The following is a 20146-nucleotide window of genomic DNA, read 5'->3' on the forward strand; positions in this document are numbered from 1 at the left end:
CTGGCGACGCTGCTGGGAGGAAATGGGATCTTGGGGATTCTGGCCCACCATGACCACAGAGGGCGCCACCACTGGAACTGCCCAGGTCAGGGCAGGCCGGGCAGTACAGCCCCCCAGACAAGGGCCGTCATCATAGCAAGAACCCTGCAGACAGAGCAGGTAGAGCTACAGGTGTGAAGGATCCTCAGAAGGAAACACTGGAGTTAAACACTGAAAACAAGAATAGGTATACTTAGAAACAATAAGAACTGATAAGAGTGACTAGAATAAAAATACAAATAAAGGAGTTCAGGAAAAAAAATAATTAAAATAAAGGCATTCGTAAAAACTGTATTTTGGTAAAAATAAAACAAAACAGAAAGCCGTATAAATAGGTGGTAAAAATAAGAGAAAGATATATGATCAAATAAATTGCAACAAAATAAAATTCAGTTAAAAGCTAAAAAGGTTTTCAGCCTGTTTTTAAACCAGCAACAGTCTCTGCAGCCCTGAGGTTCTCTGGCAGGCTGGTCCACAGTTCAGGCTCGTAGTGGTGGAACGAGAACTTACCAGAAGTCTTGGTCCTTACTTTAGGAACAACCAAGGGGCCGGTACCAAAGGACCTCAGGGTCCGCGAGGGTTCATAGTTTGAAAGCAGGTCAGATAAATACTAAGATCCAAGACCATTAAGACATTTATAAACCACTAAAAGAAGCTTTAAATCATCCTGAAACCCACTGATGCAGCGATTTTAAAGCTGGTGTGATGTGTTCTTTCTGGTCCTCGTCACAACTCTGCTGCTGAGTTCTGGAGTAACTGCAGGTTAGAGACCAGAGAAAAGGGTGTTACAATAATCTATTCTACTAGAAATAAAAGCATCAGCACCTGGCTGCTGGCAGAGAGAGGAATGGATGACTCTGGTGATGTTTTTAAGATGATAAAATCCTGTTTTTGTTATATTTCTGATGTGTGGAATAAAATCCAGCTCAGAGTGGAAAAGGACGCCCAGATTTCTCCCACACTAAGAATATTTAAAGTTTTGTAATACTGGTAAAATGATCTCTCTCATTTTTAGGACCGATAAAACTTCAGTTTTGTCCTGGTTGAACTGTAAGAAGTTCTCTGCCATCCATGACTTTATGTAAAATTCAGTTTGAAAGGATGTTAACTGGCTCCAGGTCATCAGGAGACACGGTGATATAAAGCTGCGTATCATCAGCATAGCTGTGGAGTCAGTGGCATGTCTCCTGATGACACTATTTAAGAACAGTACCTGAGAGGCTAGGTTAAGTCTGAGGTCATTAACCATCTTTAAAAGGACGTCGTACTGGGGTTTGTCCTAAAACCAGACTGATATTTTTGAAGATATTGTTTTTATCCAAAAACCCCTTTAACTGAATAAAACCAACTTTTTCTATGACTTTGTTTAACATGGTAGGTTGGATACAGGTCAGTAATTATTAAAACAGTGGGATCTAAATGACTCTTCTTCAGAAGGGACCTCACCACGGCTGTTTTACAGGCAGATGGGAAGACACCCGTCTGAAGGGAGCAGTTCACCATGTCTAAACGCTCATGCTCAAAGAAACCATGAAATGTTTTAAAGTGATGTGGGAATGGAGTCTAAAAGGCAGGTTGTTGGTTTAGTTGGGAGAAAACTGGACATCTACCAGGACAAACTCCCTAGTGTTTCCTCGGGTAAAAGCAGAGCTTCAGGTCTGTTGAAGTCAACATGTCATTGAGATAAAAGACTGGATCTGACAGCATCGATCTTATTACTGAAGTGGTCTGCAAAGTCCTCCATGCAGCATCTGATGCAGGCATGGAGGACTTGTTACGACACATTTACATTATTTACCAGCTGTATATTTTAAAGATATCAAAGATATTTTAAACTTAGATTAAAGTATAAATAATACAATATGAAAAACAATGTTTTTATTTTAATTTTTTTTATACGAGGTCATTGAATCTGTGTGTCAGCTGAGTATCTCAACCAGGTTGCTTGTAATGATGTTTAAGATCCAGCAGGGGTCATGATGGAGCAAGACTTTGACACAGTACCAGCACAACTGGTCTTTAACCCGCCCATGCGTACACCTGATTTGCTCCGACCACCATCTTCAGCCGGTGGAAAGCCATAGGAACCATGAAGTCTGCACATTAAATGTAGCGGCTGTGTTAAAAAGCCTACATTGCTACATAAACTCCCAGAATCGGAGGAGTTATGATCTGCCTGGATCAACTTCATTTTTAAACGCAACTCATCAAAAAAAGTCAGTAAACACTCATTGGTTTGCAGCAATCACTTTGAACTGGACTGCTTTACCAACCTGGTTTAACCAGGACTCTTCAGCAGATTACTCCAGGCTCAGCTCCAGAGACTAACTTCAGACCAGGAGAACCTAAGTGTTTGGAGATTATTCAGATATTAGCCATGTAGAATACCTAATGCTAACAGCTAACGTTAATGTTGCTATTACGTTTACTCTGAATGTTACCTTTGCTTCGTGTCTTTGTAATTCTGTGATTTTTACTTAAACAGTTGAGTCTGTAAACCAGAAAACCTGCAGCTGAGTTGGACGTGATCTTCTCATTGTAAGAACTCAGTATTAGCTAAAATGCTAGCTGTTAGTCACCCACTACGTGTTAGTCACCCTCTAGCTGTTCACCGTCTGTCAGCCATTAGCCGTTCGCTAGCTACCCATTAGCTGTTAGCCGCCCACTAGTTGGTACACGTAAGTTAGTAAACATAAGTTAGTACATGTATGCAGATATATGTAAATTAGGACTTGTAAGTAAGCACATGTATGCTAGTACATGAAGTACACTTAGTACATGTAAGTGAGTACATGTAAAGCCTGGTACACACATAACATTTTTTTTTTTTAATTTTGTGAGATTTTGTATCTGGTCGAGGCCTCACACGTGAAGATAAAATAAATCAGTTTTGATCATACAGTGTGTGGTGTGCTCCAAAAATGTAATCACGGAACAACACACACATGATGATGCTGTCCAGCAATTTATCTACTATCTAGTCCTCCGAGCTGGACAAATGTTGAAACGTAGAAGAACCATAGCAACAACCAGCAAAAAAACAAAGAAGAAGAAACATAGTAACAATCGAGAAACACCCAGCATGGAAGGGGATATATAGGACGAGGGAATGATGGTGGTCTTGGGACTACAGGGTGTGCAGAATTATTAGGCAAGTTGTATTTTTGAGGATTAATTTTATTATAGAACAACAACTATGTTCGCAATGAACACAAAAGACTCATAAATATCAAAAGCTGAATATTTTTGGAAGTTGGAGTGGGGCTTTTTTAGTTTTAGTATCTTAGGAGGATATCTGTGTGTGCAGGTGACTATTACTGTGCATAATTATTAGGCAACTTAACAAAAACCAAATATATACCCATTTCACTTATTTATTTTCACCAGGGAAACCAATATAACAACTCAAAATTTACAAATATACATTTCTGGCATTCAAAAACAAAACAAAAACAAATCAGTGACGAATATAACCACCTTTCTTTGCGTGGACACTCAAAAGCCTGCCATCCATAGATTCTGTCAGTGTCTTGATCTGTTCACAATCAACATTGCGTGCAGCAGCAACCACAGCCTCCCAGACACTGTTCAGAGAGGTGTACTGTTTTCCCTCCCTGTAGATCTCACATTTGATGAGGGACCACAGGTTCTCTATGGGGTTAAGATCAGGTGAACAAGGAGGCCATGTCATTATTTTTTCTTCTTTTAGACCTTTTCTGGCCAGCCACGCAGTGGAGTACTTGGATGCGTGTGATGGAGCATTGTCCTGCATGAAAATCATGGTTTTCTTGAACTATGCTGACTTCTTCCTGTACCACTGCTTGAAGAGGGTGTCTTCCAGAAACTGGCAGTAGGACTGGGAGTTGAGCTTGACTCCATCCTCAACCCGAAAAGGTCCCACAAGCTCATCTTTGATGATACCAGCCCATACCAGTATCCCACCTCCACCTTGCTGGCGTCTGAGTCGGAGTGGAGCTCTCTGCTCTGTACTGATCCAGCCACGGGCCCATCAAGACTCACTCTCATTTCATCAGTCCATAAAACCTTAGAAAAATCAGTCTTATGATATTTCTTGGCCCAGTCTTGACGTTTTATCTTGTGTGTCTTGTTCAGTGGTGGTCGTTTTTCAGCCTTCCTTACCTTGGCCATGTCCCTGAGTATTGAACACCTTGTGCTTCTTGGCACTCCAGTGATGTTGCAGCTCTGAAAAATGGCAAAACTGGTGGCCAATGGCATCTTGGCAGCTTCACGCTTGATTTTCCTCAGTTCATGGGCAGTTATTTTGCGCCTTGTTTTTTCAACACGCTTCTTGCGACCCGGTTGACTATTTTGAATGAAACGCTTGATTGTTCGATGATCACGCCTCAAAAGCTTGACAATTTTAAGAGTGCTTCATCCCTCTGCAAGACATCTCACTATTTTTGACTTTTCAGAGTCCGTCAAATCTTTCTTCTGACCCATTTTGCCAAAGGAATGGAAGTTGCCTAATAATTATGCACACCTGATATAGGGTGTTGATGTCATTAGACCACACCCCTTCTCATTACAGAGATGCACATCACCTGATATGCTTAATTGGTAGGAGGCTTTCAAGCCTGTACCAGTTGGAGTAAAACAACCTTCATAAAGAGGATGATGTGATCAAAATACTAATTTACCTAATAATTCTGCACACACTGTATTGTTAACAGAAAAAGCCAGAACTGAAAACAATAACAGACTGGAGATGGCATGAAAACAGACTTTATTTACTTCCTTGCTCCCCAGTCAGCTCGCTCTCTGATTGGCTACATTCCGTGCCACGTCACCACCCACGCAGTCACAATGCATAAGTCGTCAGCTTTCCTCAGAAATTGGCACTGAAATATTAAACATGTTCAATCTTCCCAGTTGTCGGCTACCACCCGTTTCGGAGCAGGTTATCAGGACAAATCGGCTCGTAACACCACAGACCAAATGATGACTGGACAGGGAAATCTCACGGTGATCGGGCATTTGCCATCCAAGGTAGCGAAGAGGCAAAATCGGGACAAAAACAGCCCAAATATCGTTATGTGTGTACCAGCTTTCAGTTAGTACATGTATGTGAGTACATGTATGTGAATACATGTGAGTTAGTACATGTATGTGAGTATATGTGTGTGAGTACATGTATGAGTACATGTAAGTTAGTTCATGTCTGTTAGCACATGTATGTGAATACATGTGAGTACATGTAAGTTAGTAAATGTATGTGAGTACAACTGAGTTAGTACATGCCTGTAAGTAAATGTAAGTATACTTCAAAGTTAGAACATGTCTGTTAGCACACATGAGTACATGTAAGTTAGTACATGTGTGTTAGTACATGTCTGTAAGTACACGTGTGCGAGTACATGTATGTGATACATGTAAGTTTGTACATGGATGTTAGGGCATGTATGTGAGTCCATTTAAATTAATACATGTATGTGAGTACGTGTAAGTTACTACATGTATATAAGTACATGTAAGTTAGTACATGTAAGTTCGTACATGACTGTGTACATGTATGTGATTACATGTAAGTTAGTACATGTAAGTGAGTACATGTCTGTTAATACGTGCATGAGTGTACATGTAAATTAATACATGTCTGTTAGTACATGTAAGTTGGTACATGTATGTTAGTGCACGGAAGTCAGTACTTGTAAGTTTGTACACATATGCTAGTACAGGTAAGTCAGTAATAATAATAATAATTAAAGCCGCAAGCGGCATCCATCGGGTCCGAGCGGCCTGGACCCCGCCACCCGATGTCGCCATGACAACAGGTGGTGTAATGCATTAAGGACCCAACCTGTATGAATCCTGTCAAGTTTGGTGCAGTTCCCACATATTTCTAAGGAGATATGAGCAAACCGTGTTTCATGGCGACAAGGTCATTTTCCGTCGGTTGCCACGGTAACACGCTTTCTGCTATTAGAAAGATTTGAATAGCGTTTGGTCCCCAACTTGTCAGGAAGCTTCCCACCAAGTTTGGAGTCAGTCGCTCGAATGCCCTCAGACTAGTTCGTTCAAATACGATGTGTGTAAAGTGCAAAAAGTGGGAAAAAAATGGCCGCACACGCCAAGTTGGCGGGCACCCCGTTGCCATGGCAACAGATGTTTGATTGACTTTTTTGATCGCCTCGGGGTGTTACACGTGTGTGCCGAGTTTCGTCTTCCTACGTCGAAGTAGACTTTTTGGACCCCATTAATTTGGGGATTTTTGGGGTGTCTAGGTGGCGCTGTTGAGCCACTTTTGTATTGAGGTGTATGTGGACCTTTGAATATTGCGATTTTCACCGGGCTTGATGTGTGTGCCAAGTTTCACAACTTTTCATGGGTGTTTAGGGGGTCAAATTTGGGGTCGAAGCGCTTAGAAGAAGTATAATAATAATTAAAGCTGCAAGCAGCGTTGGAGGCCCTCGCACCTCTGGCGCCGCTTCGGCCTATTGCACCGCCCCATCAGCCGGCAACCTCCCTCCTGCAGCACGACTGCACTCGCCCAAAGCCTTATGCCCATTCTTCCAGAGCTTATCTCCATCAAGAGGTGATTTTCCTCATGAGAGGATCAACTTGCACCTCAGCCTGTCCAGTGATGACATCTGAAGCATGTATGACCTTGTTTCTTACAAACTGTTTTGAATTCCCACAAACTGGAGCATGATTTTATCAAGAGGAAAATTCCACGTGGCCACTAGGTGGTGCTATAGTCATTTCCATGTAAAGCCATGTTCAGGTTGGAACTCCAATGAAAACAGGAAAATATCAGCTCAATTGTTCAACTGACAGCAGGGTTAGAGCCACTTCCTGTTTCATGGCGAATGATATAACCATCACAAGAAGCCATTTTGATCATGATGTTGCAAGAAGTCAGTCATATTTTCAACCATGAGTTCATGAAGGATGATATTAATGAGTTTGAATCAGTTTTACAGGTATTAAAGGTTTAAAATGGTGGGACGTCCTGTTCCCAGGGGGCGGGGCTATGGCGTCGACAACATCAGGAAATATAGAGGCTTCTTTGCTTGTCCTGGCATGTTATATAAATATGCCACATTTCATGAATGTCAGTCAAAGCAGTGGTTGGGGCTCATAGATTAAATATTTATAGGGGGCGCTATCGAGCCACATAACCAGCATATGTCTATTTGAATCAGCTCCAGGCCTGACCACTGTCCTCCCTGCTAAGTTTGGTGGAGATCAGGAATACATTGGGTGAGTTACAAGTACTTCCTGTTTCATGGCGGTGGACGCCATTTGCCATGTTTTGCTTGGCAAAGGAACTTGAGGGTTCTTGTCTGTAGTATAATCAAAGAGTTTGACCTTATCTGAAGCACTTCTGAGTGTGTGAGATTCATTCCCAAAGACAGGGTCCCCGGTGTCTAAAAAATTCACTTCCTGTTTCAAGTGGGCGGGGCTTAGGCCAAGACCAGAAGTAGTTGTATGTATCTGTTCAGGAGCAGACCCTGATTAATCACTGTAAGTGTGATGGTGATTGGATGAAAACTGAGGGATTTATACTGATTAATGTTGTCCTGGAGTCTTATTCAATATCGTCATGGCGCCATCGTCTCGCCATGCAGCGCTGAGCAATGTCCAGGTGACAACTTCTGGACATGTAGATGTGGTCAGCATGGAACTGAAGTGAAACATGGGCAGATTGGTGCAGACTGAGTGTTGTTTGTCAGAAATAATGGATTCCATGCTTGATGGCGAAACATCAAAACTTGACGAGGCGCCGCCGCTGAACGCCACCTCCTATTAGAAAATTTTCAATAACTTTTAACCACACATGCCTCTGGAGTGTTCAGACTGAGTTTGAGGTAAATACGATAAAATCTGTAGGAGGAGTTCGTTCAAATGCAAGGCAAAGAAACATGCAAAAATGACCCCAAAAATGACACTCTTTTCAAAATGGCCGACTTCCTGTTGAAGTTATGATATAGGTCCAAGAGGCTTTTTTGTACATCCTTCCAAGTTCTATCAATATACTGGATTTCAGCCATATCGCTCAATGTAGTGGGCAGTTATGATCAATTAAATATTTTTAGGGGGCGCTATAGAGCCATATTGCAATTTTTCCAGCATAGGTCAATGTGGCAGAGTTCACAGCCTGACTGTCGTCCTTCCTGCCAAGTTGGGTGGAGATCGACAGTACAAAGGGTCAGTTTCAAGTACTTCCTGTTTGATGGCGTTGGACCACTATTCGCCATGGTTACGTTTGGCAAAGGAACTTGAGATTTTTATTGTGGTATCATGAAAGGGTTTGACCTGTTGTGAAGCACTTTCAAGTGTGTAGGTTTCATTCCTGAGGAGATGGACCCCGGCGTCTGAAAAAAAGCACTTCCTGTTGGAAGTGGGCGGGGCTTACGGCTAGACCGGAATTGTTGAAATGGATCTGTTCAGGGCCAGACCCTTATTAATCCCTGAAAGTCTGATGAGGATCGGGTGAAAATTGAGGGATTTATAGTGATTTATGATGTCATGGCGTCTTATCGAAGATCGCCATGGCGCCACGGTCTTGCCCTGCAGCGTAGAGGAACAGTTTGCACTGGATATCATCACCAACTTGTTTTCTGCTGTCTGACCCAGTTTGGACCTGGTTGTGTCCAAAACATGAGATCATTGGGTCTCCGAGTAAAAACCATGACTTCCTGTCGCCAGGGGGTGTGGCCAATTCATAACCCAAATATTGACATGTAGATGTTTTCAGGGTGGGACTGGCATCATACATGGCCATTTTGGTTGGGATATATTGTTTTATGTGGAAGTTATATCACTTTCGTTCTTCATGGCGAGACTTCAAACTTTGAGGCCCCGCCCCCTCCATGCCCTTTCTCCTATTAGAAAACTTTCAATAACTTTTAAAGACACATGCCTTCTGAACATCCTGAGCTATTTTGGTAGCGGTACGATGAAATCTCTAGGAGGAGATAGATTTTGAATATGTCAGTAAAACGCCAAAATGGCGAATTTGACCCAAAATGGCCGACTTCCTGTTGGTTTTTGGCTGTTGCCCCAAGAGGATTTTTTGTTTGCCCTATAATTAAGAACATGTGTAGCGATTTTCATAAAGATTAATGACATGCAGTGGCGGGGCATCATAAATAGGTGGCGCTCTCATTCAATTTTGCCCGAACAGTCCCGGGCACCCCAAAATATCAAATTTTTCACATTCCTTTGGGGGGGTGCGCAAAATTAGGCGCGTTTTCGTGCATGTTCAGGTCCCCAAAAATGCCTCCAATGTTTAAGAAGAAGAAGAAGAAGAAGAAGAAGAAGAAGAATAAGGAAGAAACGGAGCAATTACAACAGGCCTTCGCACCGCCTTCGGTGCTCGGGCCTAATTAAAGCCGCAAGCGGCATCCATCGGGTCCGAGCGGCCTGGACCCCGCCACCCGTCTCATACACCTTTTCCTAGCATGGTAGGTAACCTGGTCACATCATATTTAACATGGTAAAACACCCAGCTGAAAATCTGAAATGTTGATATACTTAGTTAGCATTTTTTGCTTGCATGCTAATTCTGCTAGCTAACATGCTATGTTGCCATGACAACAGGTGTTGTAATGCGTTAGGGACCCAACAAGTATGAATCCTGTCAAGTTTGGTGCAGATCCCATCTATTTCTGTGGAAATATGAGCAAACCGTGTTTCATGGCGAGAAGGCTTTTTCCGTCGGTTGCCACGGTTACACGCTTTCTCCTATTAGAAAGATTTGAATAGCGTTTGGTCCCCAACTTGTCATGAACGTTCCCACCAAGTTTGGAGTCGGTCGCCCGAATCCCCTCAGACTAGTTCGTTCAAATGGCAGTGAAATCCCAGATGGCGGGTACACCGTTGCCATGGCAACAGGTGTTCGATTGACTTCTTTGCTGCACTTGGGGTGGGACACGTATGAATGCTGTGAAGTTTGGTGAAGATCCCGTGTATTTCTATGGAGATATGAGCCAACCGTGTTTCATGGCGAGGAGGCTTTTTCGGTCTGTTGCCACGGTTACAGGCTTTTTCCTATTAGAAAGATTTGAATAGCGTTTGTTCCCCAACTTGTCAGGAAGGTTCCCACCAAGTTTGGAGTCAGTCGCACGAATCTCCTCAGACTAGTTCGTTCAAATGGCAGTGAAATCCAAGATGGCGGGCACGCCGTTGTCATGGCAACAGCTGTTCGATTGACTTCTTTGCTGCACTTGGGGTGTCACCAGTATGAATACTGTCAAGTTTGGTGCAGATCCCATGTATTTACATGGAGATATGAGCAAACCGTGTTTCATGGCGAGAAGGTCATTTTCCATCGGTTGCCACGGTAACATGCTTTCTGCTATTAGAAAGATTTGAACAATTTTTGGTCCCCAACTTGTCAGGAAGCTTTCCACCAAGTTTGGAGTCAGTCGCACGAATCCCCTCAGACTAGTTCGTTCAAATACGATGTGTGTAAAGTGCAAAAAATGGCGAAAAAATGGCCGCACACGCCAAGATGGCGGGCGCCCCGTTGCCATGGCGACAGGTGTTACATTGAGTTTTTTGGTCAACACGGGGCGGTACACGTGTGTGCCGAGTTTCGTCTTCCTACGTTGAAGTAGACTTCCTGGGCCCCATTCATGTGGTGATTTTTGGTGACTGTAGGTGGCGCTGTTGAGCCAATTTTGCATTGAATAGTATGCGGACTTTATAATATCCGATTTTCGCCAGGCTTGAGGTGTGTGCCAAGTTTCACAACTTTTCATGGGTGTTTAGGGGGTGAAATTTGGCGTCGAAATGCTTAGGAGGAGGAGGAGAAGGAGAATAAACATTTCAACCACAATAGGGCCTTGCCATACTTTGTATGGCTCGGACCCTAATTAAAGCCGCAAGCGGCATCCATCGGGTCCGAGCGTCCTGGACCCCGCCACCCGTCTCATACACCTGTTCCTAGCATGGTAGGTAACCTGGTAACATCATAGTTAACATGGTAAAACACCCAGCTGAAAATCTGAAATGTTGATATACTTAGTTAGCATTTTTTGATAGCATGCTAATTTGCTAGCTAACATGCTATATTGCCATGACAACAGGTGGTGCAATGCGTTAGGGACCCAACAAGTATGAATCCTGACAAGTTTGGTGCAGATCCCACGTATTCCTATGGAGATATAAGCAAACCGTGTTTCATGGCGAGGGCATTATTCCGTTGGTTGCCACGGTTACACGCTTCTTCCTATTAGAAAGATTTGAGGAGCGTTTGGTCCCCAACTTGTCAGGAAGCTTCCCACCAAGTTTGGAGTCAGTCGCACGAATCCCCTCAGACTAGTTCGTTCAAATGGCAGTGAAATCCAAGATGGCGGCCACCCCGTTGCCATGGCAACAGGTGTTTGATTGACTTCTTTGCTGGACTTGGGGTGTGACAAGTAGGAATCCTGTCAAGTTTGGTGCAGATCCCATGTATTTCTATGGAGATATGAGCAATCCGTGTTTCATGGCGAGAAGGCGTTTTTCCGTCGGTTGCCACGGTAACACGCTTTCTGCTATTAGAGAGATTTGAATAGCGTTTGGTCCCCAACTTGTCAGGAAGCTTCCCACCAAGTTTGGAGTCAGTCGCACGAATCCCCTCAGACTAGTTCGTTCAAATACGATGTGTGTAAAGTGGAAAAAATGGCAAAAAAATGGCCGCACACGGCAAGATGGCGGGCACCCAGTTGCCATGGCAACAGGTGTTACTTTGAGTTTTTTGGTCAACTCGGGGTGGTGCACGTGTGTGCCGAGTTTCGTCTTCCTACGTTGAAGTAGACTTCCGGGGCCCCATTCATGTGGTGATTTTTGGTGACTGTAGGTGGCGCTGTTGAGCCAATTTTGCATTGAATAGTATGCGGACTTTATAATATCCGATTTTCGCCAGGCTTGAGGTGTGTGCCAAGTTTCACAACTTTTCATGGGTGTTTAGGGGGTGAAATTTGGCGTCGAAATGCTTAGGAGGAGGAGGAGAAGGAGAATAAACATTTCAACCACAATAGGGCCTTGCCATACTTTGTATGGCTCGGACCCTAATTAAAGCCGCAAGCGGCATCCATCGGGTCCGAGCGGCCTGGACCCCGCCACCCGTCTCATACACCTTTTCCTAGCATGGTAGGTAACCTGGTCACATCATATTTAACATGGTAAAACACCCAGCTGAAAATCTGAAATGTTGATATACTTAGTTAGCATTTTTTGCTTGCATGCTAATTCTGCTAGCTAACATGCTATGTTGCCATGACAACAGGTGTTGTAATGCGTTAGGGACCCAACAAGTATGAATCCTGTCAAGTTTGGTGCAGATCCCATCTATTTCTGTGGAAATATGAGCAAACCGTGTTTCATGGCGAGAAGGCTTTTTCCGTCGGTTGCCACGGTTACACGCTTTCTCCTATTAGAAAGATTTGAATAGCGTTTGGTCCCCAACTTGTCATGAACGTTCCCACCAAGTTTGGAGTCGGTCGCCCGAATCCCCTCAGACTAGTTCGTTCAAATGGCAGTGAAATCCCAGATGGCGGGTACACCGTTGCCATGGCAACAGGTGTTCGATTGACTTCTTTGCTGCACTTGGGGTGGGACACGTATGAATGCTGTGAAGTTTGGTGAAGATCCCGTGTATTTCTATGGAGATATGAGCCAACCGTGTTTCATGGCGAGGAGGCTTTTTCGGTCTGTTGCCACGGTTACAGGCTTTTTCCTATTAGAAAGATTTGAATAGCGTTTGTTCCCCAACTTGTCAGGAAGGTTCCCACCAAGTTTGGAGTCAGTCGCACGAATCTCCTCAGACTAGTTCGTTCAAATGGCAGTGAAATCCAAGATGGCGGGCACGCCGTTGTCATGGCAACAGCTGTTCGATTGACTTCTTTGCTGCACTTGGGGTGTCACCAGTATGAATACTGTCAAGTTTGGTGCAGATCCCATGTATTTACATGGAGATATGAGCAAACCGTGTTTCATGGCGAGAAGGTCATTTTCCATCGGTTGCCACGGTAACATGCTTTCTGCTATTAGAAAGATTTGAACAATTTTTGGTCCCCAACTTGTCAGGAAGCTTTCCACCAAGTTTGGAGTCAGTCGCACGAATCCCCTCAGACTAGTTCGTTCAAATACGATGTGTGTAAAGTGCAAAAAATGGCGAAAAAATGGCCGCACACGCCAAGATGGCGGGCGCCCCGTTGCCATGGCGACAGGTGTTACATTGAGTTTTTTGGTCAACACGGGGCGGTACACGTGTGTGCCGAGTTTCGTCTTCCTACGTTGAAGTAGACTTCCTGGGCCCCATTCATGTGGTGATTTTTGGTGACTGTAGGTGGCGCTGTTGAGCCAATTTTGCATTGAATAGTATGCGGACTTTATAATATCCGATTTTCGCCAGGCTTGAGGTGTGTGCCAAGTTTCACAACTTTTCATGGGTGTTTAGGGGGTGAAATTTGGCGTCGAAATGCTTAGGAGGAGGAGGAGAAGGAGAATTAAAGCCGCAAGCGGCATCCATCGGGTCCGAGCTGCCTGGACCCCGAAACCCGATGTCGCCATGACAACAGCTGGTGTAATGCGTTAAGGACCCAACCTGTATGAATCATGTGAAGTTTGGTGCAGTTCCCATGTATTCCTGTGGAGATATGAGCAAACCGTGTTTCATGACGAGGAGGCTTTTTCTGTCGGTTGCCACGGTTACAGGCTTTTTCCTATTACAAAGATTTGAATAGCGTTTGTTCCCCAACTGGTCAGTAACGTTCCCACCAAGTTTGGAGTCTGTCGCACGAATCCCCTCAGACTAGTTCGTTCAAATGGCAGTTAAATCCAAGATGGCGGGCACCCCGTTGCCATGGCAACAGGTGTTCTATTGACTTCTTTGCTGGACTTGGGGTGTCACAGGTATGAATCCTGTCAAGTTTGGTGCAGTTCCCATCTATTTCTATGGAGATATGAGCAAACCGTGTTTCATGGCGAGAAGGTCATTTTTCCGTCGGTTGCCATGGCAACAGGTGTTTAATGGACTTCTTTGCTGGACTTGGGGTGTTACACATATGAATCCTGTGAACTTTGGTGAAGATCCCATCTCTTTCTATGGAGATATGAGCAAACCGTGTTTCTTGGCGAGGTCATTTTCCGTCGGTTGCCACGGTAACACGCTTTCTGCTATTAGAAAGATGTGAGGAGCGTTTGGTCCCCAACTTGTCAGGAAGGTCCCCACCGAGTTTGGAGTCGGTCGGACCATTCCCCTCAGACTAGTTCGTTCAAATGGCAATGAGATCCAAGATGGCGGCCACCCCGTTGCCATGGCAACAGGTGTTTGATTGACTTCTTTGCTGGACTTTGGGTGTGACATGTATGAATACTGTGAAGTTTGGTGGAGATCCCATGTATTTCTATGGAGATATGAGCAAACCGTGTTTCATGGCGAGAAGGCGTTTTTCCGTCGGTTGCCACGGTAACACGTTTCCGGCTATTAGAAAGATTTGAACAATTTTTGGTCCCCAACTTGTCAGGAAGCTTCCCACCAAGTTTGGAGGCAATCGCACGAATCCCCTCAGAGTAGTTCGTTCAAATACGATGTGTGTAAAGTGGAAAAAATGGCAAAAAAATGGCCGCACACGCCAAGATGGCGGGCACCCTGTTGCCATGGCGACAGGTGTTACATTGAGTTTTTTGGTCAACACGGGGTGGTACACGTGTGTGCCGAGTTTCGTCTTCCTACGTTGAAGTAGACTTCCTGGGCCCCATTCATGTGGTGATTTTTGGTGACTCTAGGTGGCGCTGTTGAGCCAATTTTGGATTGAAGAGTATGCGGACCTTATAATATCCGATTTTCGCCGGGCTTGACGTGTGTGCCAAGTTTCACAACTTTTCATGGGTGTTTAGGGGGTCAAATTTGGCGTCGAAATGCTTAGGAGGAGGAGGAGAAGGAGAATAAACATTTCAACCACAATAGGGCCTTGCCATACTTTGTATGGCTCGGACCCTAATAAACATTTCAACCACAATAGGGCCTTGCCATACTTTGTATGGCTCGGACCCTAATTAAAGCCGCAAGCGGCATCCATCGGGTCCGAGCTGCTTGGACCCCGCCACCCGATGTTGCCATGACAACAGGTGGTGTAACGCGTTAAGGACCCAACAAGTATGAATCCTGTCAAGTTTGGTGCAGTTCCCATTTTTTCCTGTGGAGATGTAAGCAAACCGTGTTTCATGGCGAGAAGGCGTTTTCCGTCGGTTGCCACGGTAACAGGCTTTCTCCTATCAGAAAGATTTTAATAGCGTTTGGTCCCCAACTTTTCAGCAAGCTTCCCACCAAGTGTGGAGTCAGTTGCACGAATCCCCTCAGAGTAGTTTGTTCAAATGGCAATGAAATCCAAGATGGCGGGCACCCCGTTGCCATGGCAACAGGTGTTCGATTGAGTGCGTTGCTGGACTTGGGGTGTCACCAGTATGAATCCTGTCAAGTTTGGTGCAGATCCCACGTATTTCTAAGGAGATATGAGCAAACCGTGTTTCATGGCGAGAAGGTCATTTTCCGTCGGTTGCCACGGTAACACGCTTTCTGCTATTAGAAAGATTTGAATAGCGTTTGGTGCCCAACTTGTCAGGAAGCTTCCCACCAAGTTTGGAGTCAGTCGCACGAATCCCCTCAGACTAGTTCGTTCAAATACGATGTGTGTAAAGTGGAGAAAATGGCAAAAAAATGGCCGCACACGGCAAGATGGCGGGCACCCCGTTGCCATGGCGACAGGTGTTACATTGAGTTTTTTGGTCAACACGGGGTGGTACACGTGTGTGCCGAGTTTCGTCTTCCTACGTTGAAGTAGACTTCCTGGGCCCCATTCATGTGGTGATTTTTGGTGACTCTAGGTGGCGCTGTTGAGCCAATTTTGCATTGAAGTGTATGCGGACCTTATAATATCCGAGTTACGCGGGACTTGACGTGTGTGCCAAGTTTCACAACTTTTCATGGGTGTTTAGGGGGTCAAATTTGGGGTTGAAGCGCTTAGAAGGAGAATTAAAGCCGCAAGCGGCATCCATCGGGTCCGAGCGGCCTGGACCCCGCCACCCGATGTCGCCATGACAACAGGTGGTGTAACGCGTTAAGGACCCAACCTGTATGAATCCTGTGAAGTTTGGTGCAGTTCCCATGTATTCCTATGGAGATATGAGCAAACCGTGTTTCATGGCGAGAAGGTCATTTTCCATTGGTCGGCACGGTAACACGCTTTCTGTTATTAGAAAGATTTGAGGAGCGTTTGGTCCCCAACTTGTCAGGAAGGTCCCCACCAAGTTTGGAGTCAGTCGGACGAACCCCCTCAGACTAATTCGTTCAAATGGCAGTGTAATCCAAGATGGCGGCCACCCCGTTGTCAGGGCAACAGGTGTTTAATGGACTTCTTTGCTGGACTTGGGGTGTCACACGTATGAATACTGTGAAGTTTGGTGGAGATCCCATCTATTTCTATGGAGATATGAGCAAACCGTGTTTCATGGCGAGAAGGTCATTTTTCCGTCGGTTGCCATGGCAACGGGTGTTTAATGGACTTCTTTGCTGGACTTGGGGTGTTACACATATGAATCCTGTGAACTTTGGTGAAGATCCCATCTCTTTCTATGGAGATATGAGCAAACCGTGTTTCTTGGCGAGGTCATTTTCCGTCGGTTGCCACGGTAACACGCTTTCTGCTATTAGAAAGATGTGAGGAGCGTTTGGTCCCCAACTTGTCAGGAAGGTCCCCACCGAGTTTGGAGTCGGTCGGACCATTCCCCTCAGACTAGTTCGTTCAAATGGCAATGAGATCCAAGATGGCGGCCACCCCGTTGCCATGGCAACAGGTGTTTGATTGACTTCTTTGCTGGACTTTGGGTGTGACATGTATGAATACTGTGAAGTTTGGTGGAGATCCCATGTATTTCTATGGAGATATGAGCAAACCGTGTTTCATGGCGAGAAGGCGTTTTTCCGTCGGTTGCCACGGTAACACGTTTCCGGCTATTAGAAAGATTTGAACAATTTTTGGTCCCCAACTTGTCAGGAAGCTTCCCACCAAGTTTGGAGTCAATCGCACGAATCCCCTCAGACTAGTTCGTTCAAATACGATGTGTGTAAAGTGGAAAAAATGGCAAAAAAATGGCCGCACACGCCAAGATGGCGGGCACCCTGTTGCCATGGCGACAGGTGTTACATTGAGTTTTTTGGTCAACACGGGGTGGTACACGTGTGTGCCGAGTTTCGTCTTCCTACGTTGAAGTAGACTTCCTGGGCCCCATTCATGTGGTGATTTTTGGTGACTCTAGGTGGCGCTGTTGAGCCAATTTTGCATTGAAGAGTATGCGGACCTTATAATATCCGATTTTCGCCGGGCTTGACGTGTGTGCCAAGTTTCACAACTTTTCATGGGTGTTTAGGGGGTCAAATTTGGCGTCGAAATGCTTAGGAGGAGGAGGAGAAGGAGAATTAAAGCCGCAAGCGGCATCCATCGGGTCCGAGCGGCCTGGACCCCGCCACCCGTCTCATACACCTTATCCTAGCATGGTAGGTAACCTGGTAACATCCTAGTTAACATGGTAAAACACCCAGCTGAAAAGCTGAAATGTTGATATATTTAGTTAGCATTTTTTGCTAGCATGCTAATTTGGTAGCTAACATGCTATGTTGCCATGACAACAGGTGGTGTAATGCGTTAGGGACCCAACAAGTATGAATCCTGTGAAGTTTGGTGCAGTTCCCATGTATTCCTATGGAGATATGAGCAAACCGTGTTTCATGGCGAGAAGGCTTTTTTCATGGTTGCCACGGTAACACGCTTTTTTCCTATTAGAAAGATTTGTATAGCGTTTGGTCCCCAACTTGTCAGGAAGGTTCCCACCAAGTTTGGAGGCAGTCGCACGAATCCCCTCAGACTAGTTCGTTAAAATGGCAGTGAAATCCAAGATGGCAGGCACCCTGTTGCCATGGAAACAGGTGTTTGATTGACTTCTTTGCTGGACTTGGGGTGTCACCAGTATGAATCCTGTCAAGTTTGGTGCAGATCCCACGTATTTCTAAGGAGATATGAGCAAACCGTGTTTCATGGCGAGAAGGTCATTTTCCGTCGGTTGCCACGGTAACACGCTTTCTGCTATTAGAAAGATTTGAATAGCGTTTGGTGCCCAACTTGTCAGGAAGCTTCCCACCAAGTTTGGAGTCAGTCGCAAGAATCCCCTCAGACTAGTTCGTTCAAATACGATGTGTGTAAAGTGGAAAAAATGGCAAAAAAATGGCCGCACACGGCAAGATGGCGGGCACCCCGTTGCCATGGCGACAGGTGTTACATTGAGTTTTTTGGTCAACACGGGGTGGTACACGTGTGTGCCGAGTTTCGTCTTCCTACGTTGAAGTAGACTTCCTGGGCCCCATTCATGTGGTGATTTTTGGTGACTCTAGGTGGCGCTGTTGAGCCAATTTTGCATTGAAGTGTATGCGGACCTTATAATATCCGATTTTCGCCGGGCTTGACGTGTGTGCCAAGTTTCACAACTTTTCATGGGTGTTTAGGGGGTCATATTTGGGGTCGAAATGCTTAGGAGGAGGAGAAACATTTCAGGAACAATAGGGCCTTGCCATACTTTGTATGGCTCGGACCCTAATAAACATTTCAACCACAATAGGGCCTTGCCATACTTTGTATGGCTCGGACCCTAATAAACATTTCAGGAACAATAGGGCCTTGCCATACTTTGTATGGCTCGGACCCTAATAAACATAGCAGAAACAATAGGGTCTCGCCATACTTTGTATGGCTCGGACCCTAATAATGCATTTTATTTCTTGGCGCCTTTCAAACACCCAAGGTCACCGTACACAAAAAGAAAAATAAATAAAAAGACAATAACATTACATATTACATAAGAGTTAAAAGGGATAACGGACATTGATATAAAAATTACACAAAACAGTCAGTATACATGGGTTATAGGGAGTATGCCAGTTTAAACAGGTGGGTTTTGAGTGCAGATGTGAATGATGGAAGGGAGTTGATGTTCCTAATCTCGGATGGAAGTGAGTTCCAGAGCTGGGGAGCTCCCCATGGTAGAGAGACGGGCAGAGGGAACAGTAAGGTGAATGGAGGAGCATACTAGTATGCTAGTATAAGTAAGTTAGTACATGTGAGTTAGTACATGTATGTGAGTACATGTAAGTTAGGACATGTATTTGAATACACCTGAGTTTAAGTACATTTAAGTTAGTATGTCCGTTAGTACATGTATGTCAGTACATGTAAGTTAGTACATGTCTGTTCGTACATGTAAGTTGGTACATGTATGTTAATGCACATAAGTTAGTACACATAAGTTTGTACACATATGTTAGTACATCTATGTGAATACATTGTGGGTTAGTACATGTATGAGTACATGTAAGTTAGTACATGTCTGTTAGTGCATGTCTGTTAGTACACTTAAGTTATTACATGCATGTTAGTGCATGTAAGTTAGTTCATGTAAGTTAGTTCATGTAAGTTAGTTAATGTAAGTTAGTAGATGTCTTTTGGTAAATGTATGTGAGTACATGTAAGTTAGTACATTTATGTTAGTACACGTATGTTAGTACATGTATGTGAGTAGATGTATGAGTACATGTAAGTAAGTAATATCCTGGTATCCAGTCTGGTCATGATGCCACCGTTGATAGAAGATGTCTGACAGCCGATAACGTAAACAAACATAGCTGCAATCGAAGCGAAGCTGCAGGTGAGGAGGAGCAGCTACAAACACACATACATCAGTAAATTTCAGACTGACCTTTCACCCACATCCTATTGAAGTCTTCATGCTCATCAGGACCAGCTTCTTGCTCGGGGTTTAAGTCCGGTTCCTGAAGGTCCTGTTCCTGTCTGGATTTTTCCTCCATTATGCTACGACCAGCTGCGTCACCTCAGCAGAGGCCCACCTCCAGGAAGGTGGAGGGGTGATGGGTGAGAGTCAGGCTTGTTTCTAGTTTATTTTAATGTCCTCACAGAGACCAGAAGGTGTTCTCACATCTCTACCCGGTTCTAGTTCTGGTCCACGTCTGATGACCAGCGTGGACGTCGGTCCTGTAAATGTTCAGCGCAGGTCAAGGATGAGAGGCTCTTATCTTATCTAACTCCTC

At 44.7% G+C, this 20146-nt stretch overlaps 1 protein-coding gene across 1 annotated transcript in view; it reads left to right on the plus strand.

Annotated features, from left to right (window-relative positions):
- The first annotated feature begins 4965 nt into the window (after positions 1–4965).
- The window catches only part of LOC121631409 (glutamyl aminopeptidase), a 70799-nt gene continuing 55618 nt past the window's right edge, over positions 4966–20146 (plus strand). Inside the window, exon 1 of the mRNA XM_041972299.1 lies at positions 4966–5046. The gene's annotated coding sequence lies outside the window, so the exon portion shown is untranslated. The remainder of the gene's footprint in view (positions 5047–20146) is intronic.

Source organism: Melanotaenia boesemani, chromosome 20 (assembly GCF_017639745.1).
Source record: "Melanotaenia boesemani isolate fMelBoe1 chromosome 20, fMelBoe1.pri, whole genome shotgun sequence".
NCBI lineage: Eukaryota > Metazoa > Chordata > Actinopteri > Atheriniformes > Melanotaeniidae > Melanotaenia > Melanotaenia boesemani.